The sequence below is a fragment of the Tenrec ecaudatus genome, chromosome 17 (genome assembly GCF_050624435.1).
Source record: "Tenrec ecaudatus isolate mTenEca1 chromosome 17, mTenEca1.hap1, whole genome shotgun sequence".
In the NCBI taxonomy this organism is placed as follows: domain Eukaryota; kingdom Metazoa; phylum Chordata; class Mammalia; order Afrosoricida; family Tenrecidae; genus Tenrec; species Tenrec ecaudatus.
In genome coordinates this window covers 12,391,664-12,411,867 of record NC_134546.1, presented here as the reverse complement: position 1 = coordinate 12,411,867, position 20,204 = coordinate 12,391,664, and positions in this window count along the sequence as shown.

Below are 20,204 nucleotides of genomic sequence, written 5' to 3'. Positions count from 1 at the left end.
AGTGCTTAGCCAATAACTGGCTTTGTCTTGTCATTTCCAGAACTCTTTCCCAGCACTTCCATTTAACAATATAATTTCTTTTGAAGTCCACACTATTTACTCCAAACTATGGTCATTCTGATGACCACGTCTCCTTGACTCCCAGAAACCAAGCTTTCATAATGTCAAATATTCATTTGTGCATTGCTTCACATTTGGGAGGGATTTGCATTCGCAAGCTGTCTGTAGCATGTCTTACCTGGGCAATTTGAAATAACTTCACTCTCCTTGAGCATCTTCATTTGTAAAATGGGTGAAGTAGTCAATGAATATCATAAAGATATACCTTTAATAACCCTCCTTAAATAGTTCTCTCCTTTCCTGTCCCCTGTCTTTAACGCCGTGAGTTCAGAATCTATTTTTGATGATGCCTTTAATATCGCCCAAACCTACGGACCTGGTGTCATCAGGAGTCATCCTCAAAAGCTCATCATCTCCATGGTACTTCAACACCGCCTCAGCCCATTCCAGGATTTCTTAATACTGGAAACAGCTCACAATTGCCAATCCCTGAAATTCCTTCCTGTGACTGTTTCTCAGTTTCCCACCAGATCACTTCTGCTAAACACATTTCTAGTCCTCATGTCGACTCTCCCTGTTCTAGACCAGCCCCTCTCTCATCACCCATGGTAAGAGTCTGTCATTAACCATGCCCAGATTAGAGAACACATAGAATTTGGTCAGGGACATAGAAGGTCTAAATAGGAAGGGCCGGACCGCAGCCATGTTTGCTGCCCTGCTGCCCTGGCTCCATCTCCTGGCAGGCATCTCAGCTGGCTTCCTGCAGGCATTCTAGAATCTCTTGGTGCCTGTTCCACCTGCTAAAACTGCCTTGCACGCTGCAACCCTGAGACCCTCTCAATTTACTGTTTGCAACTAATCACTTTTAGAAAAATATCTCATATTATGTTGACTGGATACATAAGCAATCCAGCTGGGTTCTGGTGCTGATGAACCGCCCACCTTAACTCTTCTGAACCCCACTTACAATCCATATTCTCATCCCAATCCTCTGGCTCCCTCTAATACTCCAGTGCCCACTGCATTGTCAAGATACTCAAGTTAATATGACAGGAGTTATCACAGCATCCTCTAAATGGACCTGCTCGCTGAAGAGTCTCTGGTGACCTCTAATAGCCACATCTTCAGCAGTTTCCCAGCATTCTATCCTATTGCTTACCACTTCCGTCTTGTAGCTCATTCTTCACTTGTCGTCCTTCACGCTGTATTCAGCTCTCTCTCCTCAGTGATTCGCCTCGTTCCGCCAAACTCTACAGGCAGAAATGCTCACCATTCTGAACCTCTGAACCAGGAGTTGACCTAATCCTGTAGGGCTGTTGTAACAAAACACTACCAAGTGGATGCGTTTAAAGAAAAGAATTTTATTTTATTTTCTGACAGTTAAGTGTCTAGAATTCCAAATACAGGGCTTCATGGGGGTTTTCCTGTCTCCCTTTTCTTTGAAGATCCTTGTTTATCTCTCAGTTGCTGGTAGTTCTAGAAGTTTCTTTGATGTTATTTGGCTCGTAGATGGATCCTCAGATTCTTTCCTTGCCCTGTTGTTTGTTGTTGTTAGGTGCCATCGAGTCTGCTAAGACTTACAGTGACCCTGTGTCCTCCTGAGCAAAGCTGTGGTCTATCCTGTATCACCCTCCAAGTTGTGGTTATGTTTACACCAACCGGTGCAGTCACTGCATCAGTTCATCTTGCTGGGGGGTTTCCTATTTTACTAAGCATGACATCCTTCTCCACAGACTCATCTCACCTGATAGCAAGTCCAAGATCATGAGACAAAGTCTTGCCGTCCTCACTTATAAGGAGCATCCGGCTGTACTTCTTCCCAAACAGATCCGTGTGCTTCTCTGGCCTTCCCTGGTGCTTTCAGCAGTCTTCACCAATGCCTTCATGTGATGCAGCCATTTGCCTGCGGTTGACTCGTTGTTCCTGTCTGTCTTCTTTCCAGGGGCCCACCTGAACTGAAGGCTCACCACTCATTCCCTGCCAAGCTGTCATGCCATTCTGGACTCTGCTACTGCTGCTCAGTTGGACCCCACATCCCATCCCTCCTTGCCTTACCCTCTTCCCATCCTCCACCATTGTCCTTCAATCAAAGGGTCAAGCCCCGCCCCCCACCCCCACTTCTGATCTCCCTCATTTCATCCAGACTGACCTTGAAACATGTCTGAAAATCAAAGGCACCCAAGAGAAACCATCAACTTCTGCATGGTCTGATCTCAAAGAGCTGGGAAAATCACGAGGAAAAACCATCCACAGACCTCCTCATGACTCTTTATCTTTTCTACATAATCCTTTATCCTATATTTCCACCTACTGACTGTGTTTCTCTTTCCCTGTCCAATGAAACACGCTGGACATATTTGCCTGGCTTAGAAGGCTGGATGAGGCCCAGGCCCATGCATGAGATGCCCCAAATGATTCAACCCCTCTCGTGGATGTTTACTTGAAGAAACTATACTGAGTCATCGCATTGATATGGTCACTCTTTTGTTTGGACTCATTTTCTTCTTTAATGAGGGGGGAAGTAGATGAAACGGACCCATTGCCTTCGGTGGGGAGGCCTGTGTCAGCCTCTTTTGGTGTCGTGGGCTGTGAGGTCAGCAGTCAGTAGGAGGGAGGATGAAGCTCTCTGCTGCTGGACAGACTGATCTCTCGGGAACTCAGAGGGACAGTTCTGCGCTGCTGGGAAGGGTTGCCGTGGGTCTCTGGGTGTGGAAATCGACGTTGTGGCTGTGGTCTTGGTTTTGTTGTCATTTTGCTGCATTTAATTCATAAAAGATTAGGGGCATCACGCCCACTGTGCAAGAGCGAGGGGTATACATTGCTGAGGGACACAGAGCAATATCAAACTTTGGAAATATCGTGAGAATGGCAACTCTAATCAAGGCTCCTGAATCCTACAATTCAGAGCGATTGAAATGGTAAACTTTTTCTATATCCGCTTTACCCAATTTGTTTAAACAAGGGGTGCTCAGAAGTGGCAAGCTCACTGCTACTCCTCACGGAAATCTCAGCATTAGGCTCCGAGCCCCCGACACCTGCGCTGCAGACAGAAGTGGGCAAAGGAGATGCTTGGAATCTTGATACTGATTGTTCGGGGCTTGAACACGACTGACAAATCGCCTGTACGAGGCTGTCTGGGGACATCGGTTCAGCTGCATCAAGTGTTTAAAGAGGCTTTAAAAAAAATCTTGCCTAAGAGTATAATAAATCCAAACCAAAATCCAGACCCACTGCTGTGGAGTCAATTCCGATTCACAGCGACTCTGTATAGGGTTTCGGAGGCTGTCAGTCTCTGCGGGAGCAGGACGTTCCTCCTTTCTCCTGAGCAGCAGCCGACGGGCTCAGCAATGATGGCAGTAGTTTGTAAACTGAAAATGCTATATAATTATAACACGATTGAATCTTGTTTACATGGCAAATTCATTCCAACTTCCAAGTGACTCCAAAATGAATTTTTAAGGCTGCCTTATTGTAAACGTCTAGAAAGCCGGACCTATTTCTGACTCACTTTGGTATCTTATCCCTCACAATATTTTTAATATAAATGCTCGGACTATTAAGCATGGCTAACTAAACCGCTATAAAAGAAAGCCAGCACTCACCAGGAAGAACCCTGGACCATGGTGTTCACTTGGCATTGCACTTTCCCCTGGAGTTTGCTACAAATGGGAATATTTAAATCAGGTTCCCTCCAGATAGGAGACAGAAAGCCTACAGATAAGAAAACAATGGCGTACATTTACATCTTCCTCCAATTATATTTCCTCGCATGCAAATCAGCAGGATCAACTTGCGTGGAAATTGACAGCCAAGGCTTTCACCAAAGGAGAAGAAGACACATTATTCATCATCCTGGGTACAAAAAAAAGCAGACTTGAAATGTGTCTAGAAAGGGGGAAATACAGAGAAGGGGAGGCATCCACAGTACGGAGATCCTTTCATTGGGATTTCATACATGCGTGCGCGCTGGCCAATGCGACAGCAGGGAACGCGACACGGATGCTTCCCAGAGTGTTGCCCATGCTTACTATTCAAGGACTAGCCTGGGACCTCTGTCTCCTCGGTGCAGGGCACCAACACGTGCACACACACACACACACACACACAAACACACACACACACACTCCATTTAAACCACCACTGCTTCCTCTGAATCAAGAGCTGGCTCCTCTCCTGAGAATCCCTTCCGTGGAAGAAAGCTCAATAGAGCAAGGAAATTGTCTCTACCTCTGGGTCTGTTACCAGGGTTCCCTCTTTTCAAGGCTCGCCACAGCCATGCTCCGAGAAACATTTCCCTGTGCTCGCTGCTTTGTCCCGCCGGCACCAGAAACAAGGAACCGCAAAAGCACAGTCAGTGTTTGTATTTGGCAAGGAAGGCGGAGGGGGCTGGGGGGCTGAGAGGCACTGGGCATGTCAATGTCCAAGGGAGGATCTGAATGAGGCCAGGACAGGAAGCAATGAGGGAACTGTCCCTGGAGAGGAGCTTAAGTGACAGATAGGAGATTGTTAGAGTCAGGAAGAGAGGGAGAGAGGAAGGGGAGGGAAGGAGACAGACAAAAAGAAAGGGAGGAGGGAAGGAGTGAAACAAGAACTGGAGGAGGAGAGATGACGGGAGCGTGGGAGGTAGGCAGGCAGAAAAGAAACTACAGAAGGGACAGGGACAGGGCAAAGGCAGACAAGCATTTGCAGAGGCCAGGCATTACTTCTGAGTGGAGTCATCTGAGGGCCAGGTCCCATCTCTTGAGCGGAGCACAGGACCGAGGTACAGCGGGTCTTCAGTTTCTTGGTGCTTTGAAAGGAGGTGAATGTTGGCAATGCTTCCCCAGCCCTCTTGCTGTATGTGAGGTGAGTGTCCTGGATCTACTAATTTCCTCATGCCACGGGCATCATTGGAGCGGTCACTAACTTGGCACCACATCCCTAAACCTGTGTCAAAAGCTTCCCTCTCTCTGCCCTGGATGGTGTCCGGTGAAACCAAGCCCAACACCAGGTCACCAGATTACATCTAAGACCTATTCTGGGGAAACAGACCCAGGAAACAATCAAGATCAGTCCCAAACCAGCAGCATTAGCACCCTCTGGAAACCTGTCGGAACTGCTGATTCTTGTACTGCCCAGAAAACTGTCAGGACCGGGAGGACTAATGACCTGGAAGTGGAAAGATGCCCATGGGCACCAGAGCACAAGACCACTAGCTGTATAGCACGAGGCTCCTGTGGATCACTGTGGTCAGCAGGATGCTGGTAGGATGAGCATCCCAGAATGAAGGGGATGGAGCCAGTCTTCGTTACAGCAGTCGTGCTGCTGTAACAAAATTGCCACATGTGGATGACTTCACAAACAAAATTTTATTCTCTCATAATTTGGAAGGTTAGTGCAAATCCAGGGCACCGGCTCAAGGGAGACGCTTTCTCTGTGTTGCCTCTCAGAGAAGGTTCCAGTCTCATTTCAATGTCTGTGGGCCCAGGGTTCCTTGAGGATCTGCATGTGTCGGAGGATGTATCTTTGCTTAGGTCAAGGAGGTTCTCAAGACAGGACAGCCATGTTCCAAGGACACACTCTGCTGTCTTTGATGGCATCCTCCACTACTCTTTCATGATCGTAGTCTGGTTCCCTCTGACCTCTGCTTCCCTACTGAATATCTTTTCTATCTCAGACGAGATTGACTGGGTACACAAGCGAATCCTACCTCATTAGCTTCAGAGAAGTTAAGATTTGCATAGGATGATTACATCAGATCACAAAATGGAGCACAATTAAACAATATTGAGAAACCAGGGGTTACTCAAGCTGACTCATAATTTTGTTGGGGGGTTTTGGGCGCACAATTCAATCTACAACAGAGTCCTAGGGCAGATTTCTAGAAAGAAGATCCTGTGCCAGAGATGTAGGTAGAAGGAATTTATAGTGGGTGGGTTTTGTTGTTGTTTTTCCGCAAAAAAAAAATCCATAAGAAAGTGAGGGAAGCAGGATAGGGAAAGGAAAGGGCGAAACAAAATGAAACTTTCAGAGAAAGTTTAGCCTCGGTTCAGGAATGACTCCGGAGCATAAATTCCAGCAAATTCTTGCCCCCTCTTTTAGACAAGGGCCTGTGTACTCTAGGCCCATCCGTCAATAGCTGTGGGATGCCTCTAAAAAGGTGTGTAACTTCTTGTCCAGGGAACGTCTATCAGCTGAGGACACTTCACTGGACAAGGATGACACTTGGGAGCTCTTATCCACCCAACCTCACAACAGCTAGATGATGAATTGCTTTGGGTTGATCTGCCATGCAGTTGTCCCCTGACTCAGGGTAACCCCATACCCAGCACTGTGACCAGAGGGCTGTCAATGGCTAAACTTTGGAAGCTCCTTGCCAGGCCTTTCTTCCTATTCCATCTTAGACACTGGAACCTGTTCAAGATCAAAGTATTTTTGTTGTTAGCGTGGTTGGGCATCCTGGAGTTGGTCTGACTCAGAGTGACCCTGTGGACAACAGAAACCCTGCTGGGTCCTGTACCATCTTCACAGCTATCCCTGTGCCTGAGGTCATCGCGGCAGCCACTGTCTCAGCCCATCTTGTCGAGAGCCTTCCTCTTTTTCACTGCTCCTCTACTTCCCCAAGCGTGGCGTCCTTCTTCAGGGACTGGTCTCTCCTAGCAACTGGTCCAAAGTACATGGGACAAAGTCTTGCCATGCTGGCCTCTAAGGAGCATTCTGGTTGAACTTCTTCTAACAGAGATTTGGCTGTTCTTTTGGCAGTTCATGGTTCTTTCAATGTTCTTCCCCAGCACCACCATTCAAATGCATGGATTCTTCATTAGTCTCCTCATGTTTCAGGTTGTGAAGAAGCCTTCCTCCAATCCTGAGGCTACATTCTTCCTCCTATAAAGTAGCTTATCTGATTATTTGTTCAGTATATAGAATGAAAAAGTATGGGGAGAGGATACAAGCCTGGCACACATTTTTCCTGATTTTAAACTATGCTTTGTTCTCTTCGCACAACTGTCTCTTCACCCATGTACACGTTCCACAATAAAGTGTTCTAGAATTCTCATTCCTATCTAGGCTAGCCATAGTTTGTTATAATCCACACAGTTGAATGCCTTCACAGAGTCAATGAAACACAAGTAAACATCTTTCTGGTATTCTCTGCTTTGAGCCAAGATCCATCTGACATTAGCAATTGTGGTCGTTACATAATCTGTCATCAATTTGAGACTATTAGAGTGAAGGGGTAGAGCTTAGCCTATCAAACAGATGGCAGCTGGATGATTGCATTTGGAGGCACTAACGAGATAAATAGCTCACTGGAGGCAGGAGACACACCCATTCCCTGTGAGCCATTACTGAGGAGCCTGATGGAGCTATGCTGATAGAGCCAGAGCCCTGGAGCTGTAGGAGCCATGTGGAGATCCACACCAGAGGTGAGATGTTCCCACCACCACTAGATACACAAGACATTTCACCCACTGGCCTGCGATCTTCCTGTATTCAGCATCATCATATGGCTGCGTAAGTCTAGAGAGGAATTCATTGACTAGTATTGGCATATGGGGTAATATTGGACTTATAGACTTGATCTGGACTGGGATGTTTTCTTTTTTTTTTTCTCTTGTTAGTTTTTTTTTTAACAATTTATTGGGGCTCATACAATTCTTATCACAGTTCATACATATACATACATCAATTGTATAAAGCACATCTGTACAGTCTTTGCCCTAATCATTTTTTTCTCCTCTTTTCTTTTTTTATATTTTATTAGGGACTCACACAACTCTTACCACAATCCATACATATACATACATCAATTGTATAAAGCACATCCATACAATCCCTGCCCCAATCATTCTCAAGGCATTTGCTCTCCACTTAAGCCCCTTGCATCCTGGGATGTTTTCTTAATGAACAATTGCTCTTTGATATAAAGTTCTCTCTTATATACATGAGTGTCTATGAATTTGTTTCTCTAGTCTACCCAGACTAACACAGCAATGATATCCCTTGTTCCACATCGTCCCTTCTGAATCTGGCCCGAATCTATGGCAGCTCCCTGCAAATGTGTTGCTGCAATCATTGTTGGATGACCTTCAACAAAACTTTACTTGCATGTGATATCAATGATATTGTTCTATAAGTTGAGCACTCTGTTGGTTCACCTTCCTTTGCAATGAGCACAAATATGGATCTCTTCCAGTCACTTGGCCAATTAGCTCTCTTCCAAATTTCCTGACATAGACAAGCAAGTGTTTCTTGTGCTTTACAAACTTGCCAAAACACTTTCATTGGTATTTCATCAATTCCTAGAACTTTGTTTGTGGTGAATGCTTTCAACGCAGTTTGAACTTCTTCCTTCCATACTATTGGTTCTTGCTCTTATGCTACCTCTTGACTAGTTGTTTTCTATGCAGTGTGTTCTTTCCATGTTAGCTCTGTGTAAGAGCCCAAAGCAAGTCTCCATTGACAAGCAAGTGCTGGTTGCATATGAGGTGCAATTGCCAAGAATCACTTCCCAGCTCTCTGACTTGTTAATGAATTGGATTCATTAATAGCATCCTTTTCACCCCAGAAGTATTTCCATTAGACAATAACTTCTATCATCATTCTTTCTAAGACTCTTGCCTTGCTCTCAGCCTTCAGGGCAGAGCAGGGATCTCTGTGTGTGTGCATGCTCATGCATGTAGGTTCATGTACTTGGGCATGTATGTGCAGGTCCCCACACTGCCAGGAATCATGCTTGGGGAATCCAGGCACCGAATAAGATGGCTAAGACCTCTGCTTCCAGGAACAACTCTGTACAACTGAACAGACCAAATGAGGAATGATTCACAGGGAGCACTTCCCTAATCATGGAATGGCCCCCACTCACTATGTGATTTGAAGCTTTGCAGATGGAAAACTGGGAAGTGATAATTCCTGGGAAAGATTCCACTATGTCTTTCTTGTTAAGTGCGTTTCTCAGACTCACTTTTTTTTTTTTTTAATCTCACTTTCCTCTGGGCTCTGCCCTTAGCTGGCTCCCAAGTAGCAATAAAATTCACCTTTCTACTTCAACTTTAAAATGTCAGCATATTTTCTGTGTGTTAGCCCTTTGGGGGATGAATGATGGAGGGGAGAGTGAGAAAAGAATAAAAAAAAGAGAGAGACTAGAAAATAAAATCGTGGGTAGATGGGAAGCGGAGAGAGGAACTCAGGAGAGAGAAGTACAATGAAGAACAGTGCAGAAAGAAGGAAGAGGAAGCTCATCTCACACAACGTATGGCTCAAATGTCCATTTCTCTCAGACTGGGGCCTGGCCAGGTGAAATAGGAGCACTTGAGCAGTGTTGGTAGTCTGAGCCTGATTCCAATGGTTATCCTTGTGTTCTTCTGGGTAGACTAGATAAATAAATTCATAGATATTCACACATGTATAAGAAAGAGCTTTATAGGCAAGAGCAATTGAATATTGAGAAAACATCCCAGCCCAGTCCAGATCAAGTCCATTAATCTGATATTAGCCCATAGGTCTCATACTAGTCCATAAATTCCTCTTTAGACTCACACACCCATTCAATGATGCCAACTACAGGAAGATCACAGGCCAGTGGGTGGAAAGTCGTGTAGATCCAGTGGTGGTAGAAGCACCTCAGCATTGACGTGGGGCTCCACGTGGCTCCTCCAGCTCCAGGGCTCTGGCTGCATCAGCAGAGCTCCACCAGACTCATCAGTAAAGTCTCACAGGGAATGAGTGTGACCTACCTCCAGAGAGCTATGTACCTCCTTAGCGCCTCCAAATGAGGTCATCGAGCTGCGACCTGATTGACAGGCTTAACGCCCCACCCCCTTCACTCTTAAGTCTCAAATTGACAACAGATGATGTCACTACCACAGCCACCTAGGCCCATCAGAGGGTTCACCACTTGTCTCAGGTGCATGGCTTCAGAAGTCCTCACAATGGGCAAGAGGTAAACCCCCCAGGAAAAGCCCAACATCAGGGTTTTTGAGACCCATTGGAAAGCTGGATGATTCGGGAGGTGGATATCTGCATTGTGAGGTTCAAAGTGAAACTGGAACATAATCCCTTGAAATGGTATTCAAAAGGAGACAAATGAACAAATAAATCCAACAGAGTAAAACGGAGACCCTGCCCAAATGGCTTTATCAGTTTCTTGAAGGAAAACATCCTTACACGGAAAAGAAGTCCCTGAAGTCCATTCCTATAAGTTTTCTGTTATTCCCAGTAGAAGAGCCCACTGGCTCCAGCATGGGACTGCTCGGGGAAATGTTGATGGCCTGGACCCCAGCAGCCACTTTCCATGGGACAGAGATGTGGCAGGCAGCTTCCATTAAGATTCACAGCCTTGGAAACCCAAGAGGGCAATTCTGCTTTGTCTCATAGGTCGCTGTGCGCTGGACAGGACTTGAAGGCAATAGGTTCATAATTTTGGTGTGTATGTTTTTTGGTGTGTGTGTGTGTTAGAGGGTTGTTACAGTAGGTGACTAGCTGAGCTGCTAGTCCCAAGGTCAAGTTGGGGAAGGGTGAGGCTATGCTCCCCCCCTCCCAAAGATTTATTGCCTCAGAAACCCCATCTAGGATCGCTATGAGTCAGAATCTAGTCAATGGCAGTGGTGTAGTTAAAGAAAATAGACAAATCACACTTTTGCCCATCAAGACATCTCTACTTCTCAAAATAAAACCCAGCAAGTCACCCTGCCACATACCTGGGCAGAAGACCCAGCTTTTTCTCCCCTGTTTCCAGGTGATTGCGACCCCCAGTATGTTATGATCACTAAATATTGAAAGATTGTTTAAGCTTCTATTTCACCCCACAACTTCATTCTGATTTGTACATGTCTACAAGGGTAGGGACAGGGTAAAGATCGCTTCTCCTGAATGATAAAACCTCACAATTAATAATTGAGAATCTCTCTTCTTATTCTCTTTCTCCCTGGCCTTTTTTTCCCTCTCCGAACTGGAGAGCACTCTTCAGCTTGTTAAGCTCAGCTCACTCCCACTGATAATTCACTAGAGATCATAATTTATGGACAATTGAAGCTGCAGAAACATCTCTTAGAAGGAATAGAGTAGATCCATAGCAACAATTCTTCAGGGGAATATTAATCCCCGGCTTTATGTAGTGCTAAGTGTACAATAGTAATCAGAACTTGAGTAGAAGCTGCTAATCATTGAGGAAAAGGCTGTATAAAGAATTCATAATGGAATTAGCCTGCGGCAAACAAAGAAAGACAAAATTAAATCAGCCATCAAATTGCACCAAGGAATTTTAATTTACAGGTTAATGTAGGATTATGTAACTAATCACAGCTAACATTTTCAATGAACAACCAATAGAATTCTGTTCTTTTTTTCCCCTCTCCAATCTTACTAATGGCATTCCAATAACCTGCTTTTATTACCCTATAATATGTTAGAAATGAGTCTCAAAAATTCAAAACATCTCCCGGATTGTCAGAATCTGTGTGAAAGGGAGCAGGTTCGAAGAATTCTTGAGAGTGGCTCTCGAAAGATCCACTCCTTGGTTCAGTCCCGACCCACATAGTGTCTGGGTATGTTTGCATAAAATAGATTTACATAACCATATAGCTTTAAAGTATATGCATGTTTTCCATGCGGTTCGGGGAGCTCAAATGAGACAAAGGGGACTAAATTAAATATGTGGAGCTAACTCAGAGCACAGAGTGGATCAGCTAATTCTAAATAAAACCGCTGCCGTAGATTTATATGTCAATATTGCAGACATATCCAATGACATGCACACCCAGGACCACTCTAACAGAGTTTTCATGGTTTCTAAATGTGAGCATCATAAAATGAAATAAGGTTTCTAAGATAAAAAGTTGATTACCCTTTCCCAGGAGGAGGGGCAGTATCTTGTATCCTCCCCAGTTAGATTTTGATATCAGCCAGCGTGTGACAAAGAAAGACAGACAGAGATAGGGAGAGAGAGAGAGAGAGAGAGAGAGAGAGAGAAACTCGACACAATCAGAAAAATTATATGGAACTCACTGCTTCATAAATATAAATATATAAAAAGACAGCCTAACTCTTTGCATATTGGCCAAGGGAAACTCCAAAATTATACTGTGCGTTTAAAAAGACATCAGTTTAATCAAAAAGATCTTTTCCCAACATATGGCAGAAGGAAAATTATTACAAATGGAGTAAAAAGTATGCTCATAAGCTTTACTTCACACGGGAAGAATGCTGGGAAGAAAGGCGACGGCATTCTTCTTGCACATGTTTTTCTTGTCGAGAACAATGTGGGAAAGTCTCATTTTCCTTTCATCTAAATGTTCGTTTTATGGAAGCAGCAACACTCGGCCCTGTTATTAGCAAAGGAGTTTTGTTGCTTGATAAAGTCTAATTTTAAGATGCTTACTTCCAAAAAAACATTATGGTGTCAATTGAACTACCCTTCAGCAATCCTGTAATAACTTTATTCAACCATTTCTAATTATAATTATATTTTCAATTCCTTTTAGCTATAGAAACTCTTTATCAATCAGAGCACAAGACAGAAAATTACTTTATTACAGCTACAGCTCGTTAGGCTGAGTGCTCTTAATGAAGCAGCCTCATAATCAGATGAAAATCATGCTGGAGAAAAGTTGCATCATTAGTCTGGGCCTTAATTACCAAGAAATATAGTCACTAACAATGATATTCCATTTCATGATATGGTGCCTGCACCTTCTACACTAGTCGCAATGAATAATTCCACCGACTGCTACAGAATCTCTTCTATTTATTCATAACAATGGAGGGGGGACATTCTAAATTTAATTGAGCGGTTCAGATTGCGCCCCCTTTTTCCCTCTCGCCGCCGTTCAGATTAAAATGTCGCAAGGCTAATATTCTATTTTACAATAATTCATCATTTTAATTACATATTTTATGTATGTGAAATGTCTTTTTCAGCTTTATCGGGGCGGTTGACATTTTGGGGGCTGCATCGAGGAAAATGCGGGCCTCTTGTGAAGGTGGTTCCTACCACCCAGGATCCTATCAAGGGAATTAAAAAAAAAATAGGACCACATCAGCCCCGTCAACTCCAACCATGTTGGGAAAAGCGGCCAACAAGAACAAGGACATTCATTTAAATCAATGTCGGCATCGTCCAAGGGGCTTTGGATGGTAGAATGGCGATGTTTGGCAGAGAACAAGCCCCGTTGTCACCAGCCTCTTTGTTAATCTGATTGATCACAGACAGAATCAGCAACTTTCCTTTGTGAAAGCGCCCTTTCTTCTGCCTCACTTCCTTGCCTCCCTCTCCCACCATGATCCTGGTTTCCTTTCTGGAGGCCTAAAAAATGCCTTCAACCAGCCTGGGAGATCTGGGCCCTGGGCCGCCTGTAGGGCTCTGCCCACTGCTGGATCCCCTTGTGATCCCCACATACCTCTTCATCTGCTCCCCAGGAGGGCTGAGCAGCAGGACTTCCAGGTGCTCTTGCTTGGGTTGCTCTTTTTCAAACACAAATTAGGTTAGAGGGGGAGGGCAGAGAGCACTTGGGGGCAGACTAGGAGCCCTGGGGTTGGCATAGATAAATGAGGTCCCCACATGACCTCAAAACCCAAGTGTGCCTGGGGCTGCACTCCCTGCCTGACACAGCCTTTCCCTGGAATCCTTGCCAATCAACTGCTGTGATTAATCTGGGCTGTAGTTCCCTCAATCATCTTAGGAGCACCAAGCAACTTGATGAATGAAATTGATAGGACAAAAGGACTTGGGAACATGCTCATTTTTTAAGATTTCCCCCTCTGATTTCCGTTCCGTGAGTGTAAAGATTGCCCACTGAAAGTTCCGTAGTTTCACATGGATTAGTCTTTCCTGAGCAGTGGCACAGTTTTTGAGAAGAGAGGCACAAACAAACAAACAAACAAACAAACAAAACCAAACTCACTCGCATGAGCCAATTCTAATGCATAGCGACTCTACAGGACACAGCAGAACTCCTCCTCTGGGCTTGGAGGCTTTTAATTAGCCGAATCTTTCTCTAGCCCAGTGGCCACTAGACCCCAACACCTAACCTGGTGGTTAGCAGATCAACAAGTATCCCACTACGCCACCAGAGCTCCTTGAGAGAGTGCAGAGAGGGAAATATTTTCCCTACTTAAGCTGTGAAACCCCCAAAAGGTGAGCAGATGATGGACTAAATTAGGATAGAAACCACGCCCACATTACCCAAATGAGATGGCAGTTGATCTAATGGTGGTAAAGAGTCAATGAGTGGTGGCAAGTAGAATTCTCTTTTATGCAGAGCTTGCATGAAAAGTGGTCTTAGAGGAGGGATTTGGATGAGAGCATCTGGACAGCAGAGCACGGGGATGTGGACCACCTGGAGAAGAACCGTAGGTAGGCTAAGAGAAGGTAGACCTGGACCAAGAACAAACTCCGAGGAGTCAGCAGAAATGAAAATCAGCCCAAGAGGGCAGCAGCAGAAGACTATTCATCAGAACCCCACAGAGCAAATTTCCACAGGAAAAACCCGTAGCCTTTGGGCCTGCCCAGTAGCTTGCAAAGAGCTTGAGAAGGTGCAGAGATCATCAAAGGCAACTGCCTTGCCAGGCACAGCCTGTGTGCCAGTTACATAATCTCCTGTGATCTTGTGAAGGGGTGGAGTCCAACCTTTCATTCAGGTAAATAGCTTACTGGAGGGCACACCCACTGACACTCTCTGCTTTGTCTTCCTGCTGACAAGACACATGGAGCTACATGGATAGAGCCAGAGCCCTGGAGGGGAGGAGCCACGTGGAGACCCACACCAGCACTGAGATGATTCTACCACCACTTGATCCCTAAGACTTGTCACCCATGGCCTGTGAGCTTCCTCCATTCAGCATCATTGCATGGCTGTGTGCATCGAAAGGAAGTTATGGACTGGGGTTGACATATGGGGTCATATCAGACTTAGGGACTTGATCTGGATTGGATTGGGATGCTTCCTTAATGTACAATTGCTCTTTGATATGAAGTTCTCCCTTACACACATATGAATGTTTCTGGATTTTTTTCTCTAGTCCCCCCAGTCTAACAGAGCCTGAGTCTCATAGGAGTAGCCACAGGAGAGCCAGGCAAGAGGTAAAGGGAACAGGCTGAGTTTCTCCCTATTCCTTTTCATGCAATCTCAGGAAAAGTTCTCAGCACTATTGTCCTGGCCTTCAAGCACTCCTTCATGTTTCCTCCTAGCAGCAATGCGCTGGAGTGCAGAAGTCACTGCAGGTATTTCCAGCTGGTGATGGCTGCCCGCTGGACACAGGAGCGGCCCCTGGTGGCACTCCCGACCTCATCTGTGGCCATGCCCTGCATCCTGATGTTATCACTCTCTGTGCCTCTCAGCATCCTCCTCCAGTCCCCCAAAGGAAAGAGAAGAGGCAACAGCCACACCTGTTGGCACTGGGGCGGAGTCTCACCTGCAGAAGGAATCACCCAGCTGAATGGTCCAATCCCCTGTCCACTACGCAATGGTCATAAGGCGGGATTCCCCTTGGGATGCATCCCAGCTGGGTTTCCTCAGAGCAGAGGTCCAATTCCGTTGGGCCTCGGTTTCCACATCACAGAAAGGAAGGCAATCCCAACATCTGCTTCCTGGGATTGATTGCTGCAAAGATCACTGGAGATGAAGCCTGGGACTCTGCTCAGGACAGGTCCTGGCACACAGTAAGATTCTGTGAACGAACGGGGGCTCCAATCAACTCCATCACTGTCATGGTTGTTCGAAAACTAGGCTCAAGATTTCAGACAGTGGTTTCCAAATCTGGCTGTACATCGGAACCACCCCCCACCCACCCACCCCCGTGCCTTCCCACCTCCCTTCCCCCAGATCAGTGAGAAGAGTCTCTGAAGGGGGAATTCTTTTCAAGTTCGCCACATGACTCTGCTGTGCACCGGGGACTGAGACTCACTGGTGTGGAGTCTTGAGGGCCTCCACACGATCTTTAACGCACAAGCTGATGGACCAGTTTGAGTCTGTACTAAGGTTTCCTTGAGGACAAGGAGACTCTCTGAGCGCCACGTTGAGAGGGGATGGCTGGGAGCGCTCAGGGCACAGGAATGAACAACAGAGCTTGGGATGAAGGCAGGAGTCACTGCTTTGCCAGCTGGCAAAGTGGTCCATGTCCCATAAATGGAACGTGGTGAACGCAGCCTAACATTCTCACAGGAAGACTCCCTGTGACCGGCAAATGCACCTGTCTGAGTTCAGGCCACCCCCAAGGCAAACGGTCACCCGTGAGCACCAGTCCAAAACCTGGTAGGTTGTCCAGTGGTTCAGTAAGGGCAGCTCGCTTGTGAAAACACTGCCCGAGAGACATCGTGAAGGCTCTGGGGCACGGGACGACTGCGTGTACCTCTCCATGATCACGAAGTGAGATGCTCATGGAGCTAGAAGGAACGGAGCAAACCTAGCTGGTTACCTCTTGGATTTTTCCTGGTGACCTTGGCATGACCAAGAGCTAGGAAACTTAAAAAATGTAACACGCGGTACTTCCAACCGAAATAAACCTGCCCGGCTTGCCACACTCGACGAACAATCCTCTGTTTATTTGCTTTTGACACTTAAGGCCCTTCCACCACAGAAAGACCTCAGGAAGCATGTATGAGATGATAGAAAGCCACAATTTAAAACAAAGAAGAACAGTAAGGAACATCTGACCGCATCATTCACTTCAACCCCTCTTGTTCATCTGGCAGGAAGGGATCTACTAGCCTGCAGCAGTTACTAGAAACCATGAAGGGTGTGAGTTCGCCCCTGGGGACACAGATTAGCTCAGCCCTGATGTCGCCAAGAGGATGCTTTACACTCGACAAAAAAGAATCATGGGAAGCGACGAGCTTAAAGAAGAAGAGAAAATAATCAACAGCCAGTGGGAAAGACCAGAGATGTATAAGGAGCCCTGGTGATGCAGTGGGTTAAGTGTTGAACTGCTAGCCACAAGGCCAGCAATTCGAGACCACCTGCCCCAGTACAGGAGAAAGGTGAAGCTTTGGAGCCCTGTAAAGAGTTACAGTCTCAGAAACATACAGGGGCAGCTCTATGAGTCAATATTGACTGGATGGTCCTGAGTTTGGTTTGGGTTTCAGATTATAAGGTTATAACTGTAAACTTAAAAGTCAGAACCATCATATAAGAGAACTTTTGAAAATCATTTTATTGGGGTTTCTTACAAGTTTCATAACAATCCATACATCAGTTTTATCAAGCACATTTGTATATATGTCATCATCATCATTTTCAAAACATTTTCTTTCTCCTTGAGCCCTCCTCTTTTTTCCTCCCTCCCCCCTCATACTCCCACCCTCATGACCCCTTGATAAATGATAAATTAGTATTATTTTCGTATCTTACACTGTCTGCTGCCTCTCTTCTCCTACATTTCTGTTGTTCATCCCCTGGGGGTGAGGTTGGGAAGCTATACATTAATCACAGCTATAAACCGACTGTGATCAGTTCTCCCTTTCTTCCCCTTCTCCCCCGACCTTCCCCCTACCCTCATGGTATTGCTGCTTCCATTATTGTTCCTGAGAGGTTTACCTGTCCTGGACTCTGTGTCTTCAGAGCTCTCCTCTCTACCAGCATACATGCTCCAGTCTATGTAGATTCATAAGGTAGAACTGAGGTCATGATAGTGCGGGGTGGGGAGACACAGTAAAGAGCTAGATGGATGTTGTGTGTTTCATTGGTGCGATACTGCACCCTGGCTGGCTCATCCCTTCTTTGTGACCCTTCTGTGAGGGAATGTCCAATTGTCTACAGATGGGCTTTGGGTCTCCACTCCAACACCCCTCATTCATATCAATATGATTGTTTGTTTTGGGTCTTCTGATGCCTAATACCTGATCCCGTCAGCACCTCATGATCACACAGGCTCCTGTGCGTCTTCCATGTGGGCTTTGTTGCTTCCCTGCAAGATGGCCATTTATTTCACTTCAAGCCTTAAGTGCAACATACTGGCATGAATCAGTGAACTAACAGAGAGGTATCTGGGGTCAGCCTCAATCCCAGCTACGTCTACCCCCATCCCCCATCACCACTGGAAGATTGCACTATAGAGGACAGCATGGAAGATGCAGCCCAGGGAGAGCATCGGGGCTGCCCAGACCACATGGGAACAAACTAAGAAGAGGGAGGGAGGGAGGGAGGGAGGGAGAGAGAGAGAGCAGCATCCTGGCCCACCAAGCCTGGAAGATGACACTCCTGCTCAGAGCAACCAAGGCACAGAGAGGACCACAGGGGTGGCCCCACCATGAGACACATTGTCCGCTCACTGACCTGCAAGGGACAGCACTGGAGAAATGGTGCAGTAACTGTGCCTGGTCTGACCTCCCCCCAACAATGGGGTGAAACACGAAGGAATGCAAGAGAGCAGCAAGGAGAGCGACGCAATAAAGTCCCTGAGAAATCCCAAAACGGGACTTCAGACGCAGAGCGCAGGCCTGGGCACCTCATCAGACGCAATCAGAAAACATATGTTAAGGGTGAGCAGACAGACCTGGAACTATTTTAGGCCTTTTTTTCTCTCTCTCCTTTTTTTTTTTAAATGTCTATCTATATAAGACAGGCAAGATAAACAATCCCCAGTAGAAAACAATGAAACCAAGGGTTCTGAAGGGACAGGGAAGAGGGGAAGGTGGGAGAACGGGAGTGGGCCGCCAACAAACTCAGGAACAAGGGAAAACAAGAGATCTGAAATCAATGGCAAGGAGCATCGCCATCCTGGTGGGGTTTGATCAGGTGCAATGTAGCTGAGAGGAATTACTGAGATCCAAATGTAAGTTGAGCATGATAGTGCGACAGGAGAAAAGTAAAAGGAAATGGAGAGAACTATAAAAGACATTTATAGAGGTATAAACACAGGCATGTGCATGTGTAAATATATTAATATATAATGATAGGGATAGAGGTTTATGTACATATATTTATATGTTAAGTATCAAGGTAGCAGATGGACATTGGGCCTCTACTCAAGACCTCCCTCAATGCAAGATCAGTTTGTTCTAATGACCTGGCATTCTGTGATGCTCACCTTCCGGACACGATCACGGGAGACATAATGGGTGCATACGCAAAGGTGGTGAAGAAAGCTGATGGTGCCTGGATATTAAAAGATATAGTGTTTGGGGTCTTAAAAGTTTGCAGTTACACAAGCGGCCATCTAGCGGGGAAGCAACAAAACCCACATGGGATAACTTTTTTAGAAAGCACAAAAGAGCAGTTATTTTGAGGTAATAAGAACACTGTACAATATTTCATGGGTTTTTGCTTCAGGAATTTGAGAAGAAATCAGCACCAATATAAAAAGCAAGAGTCTACACTCTAGAATTAACAGCAGACCAAAAGGGAAAGCCTTGAAGTATCGTTAGACAGGGACCTACTGAGTCAGAAGTACTGGTTTTGAGAATTTTCTCTGATCCTAGTAAGCTGCATGATCTTTGGCAAGTTACTGCACCTCCTTGGTCATTGGTTTCTCACCATTGAAACCAGAAATGTGGAGATGGTCACAAAGTCCAAGCCAACTCTAAAATCTACAAGTCTACATTTTCTTCCCTTAGCCTCATTTTTCAATTCCACCTTGGTTTCCACAGAAATATTTTACTGGGAAACCCACACCAATCACTGCAAGCAACTATTGATATTCTCTATTGTGTATAAAGAAAAAAGAAAGATGTGAGAAACAGATAAAAATAACTCTTCACTGTCAGGCTGAGCAGCGAATCTGTAAAAGAGTGAATGTTGGTCTTTAATGTTTACTTCATGATCAGAAAAGATTTGTCTCTGATGTAAGTGGTCCTTTTTCAAAATTGTGGTCTATATAGTTACCGGCCATTGGACCTATGACTGCTCGTGAATGAGGAATGGAGGGTCTGTTCCTTTAAGTCAGGAGGCCCAATGAAGCCCTGTGTCGGGTTCATGAGCACCCAGGTCAACACCTGGGTTGCTGATTGCTATCACTGTGCCTGTGTTTCCGCTGCCATTTCAATGCACAATTTCTCCCATCGTTGGGCTATTTCTAAACTCTCCTTCCTCTCTCCACCTAGTCATCTTCTTCCCCATCTCAAGGAACCAATAACCTCAACCATAATTTACATGGTTAAACATTGCATCTGATTTTGTCTTAACTTTTCAGTTGGATTCTAAATGTTTGGAAAGAAAGAACTATGCTAG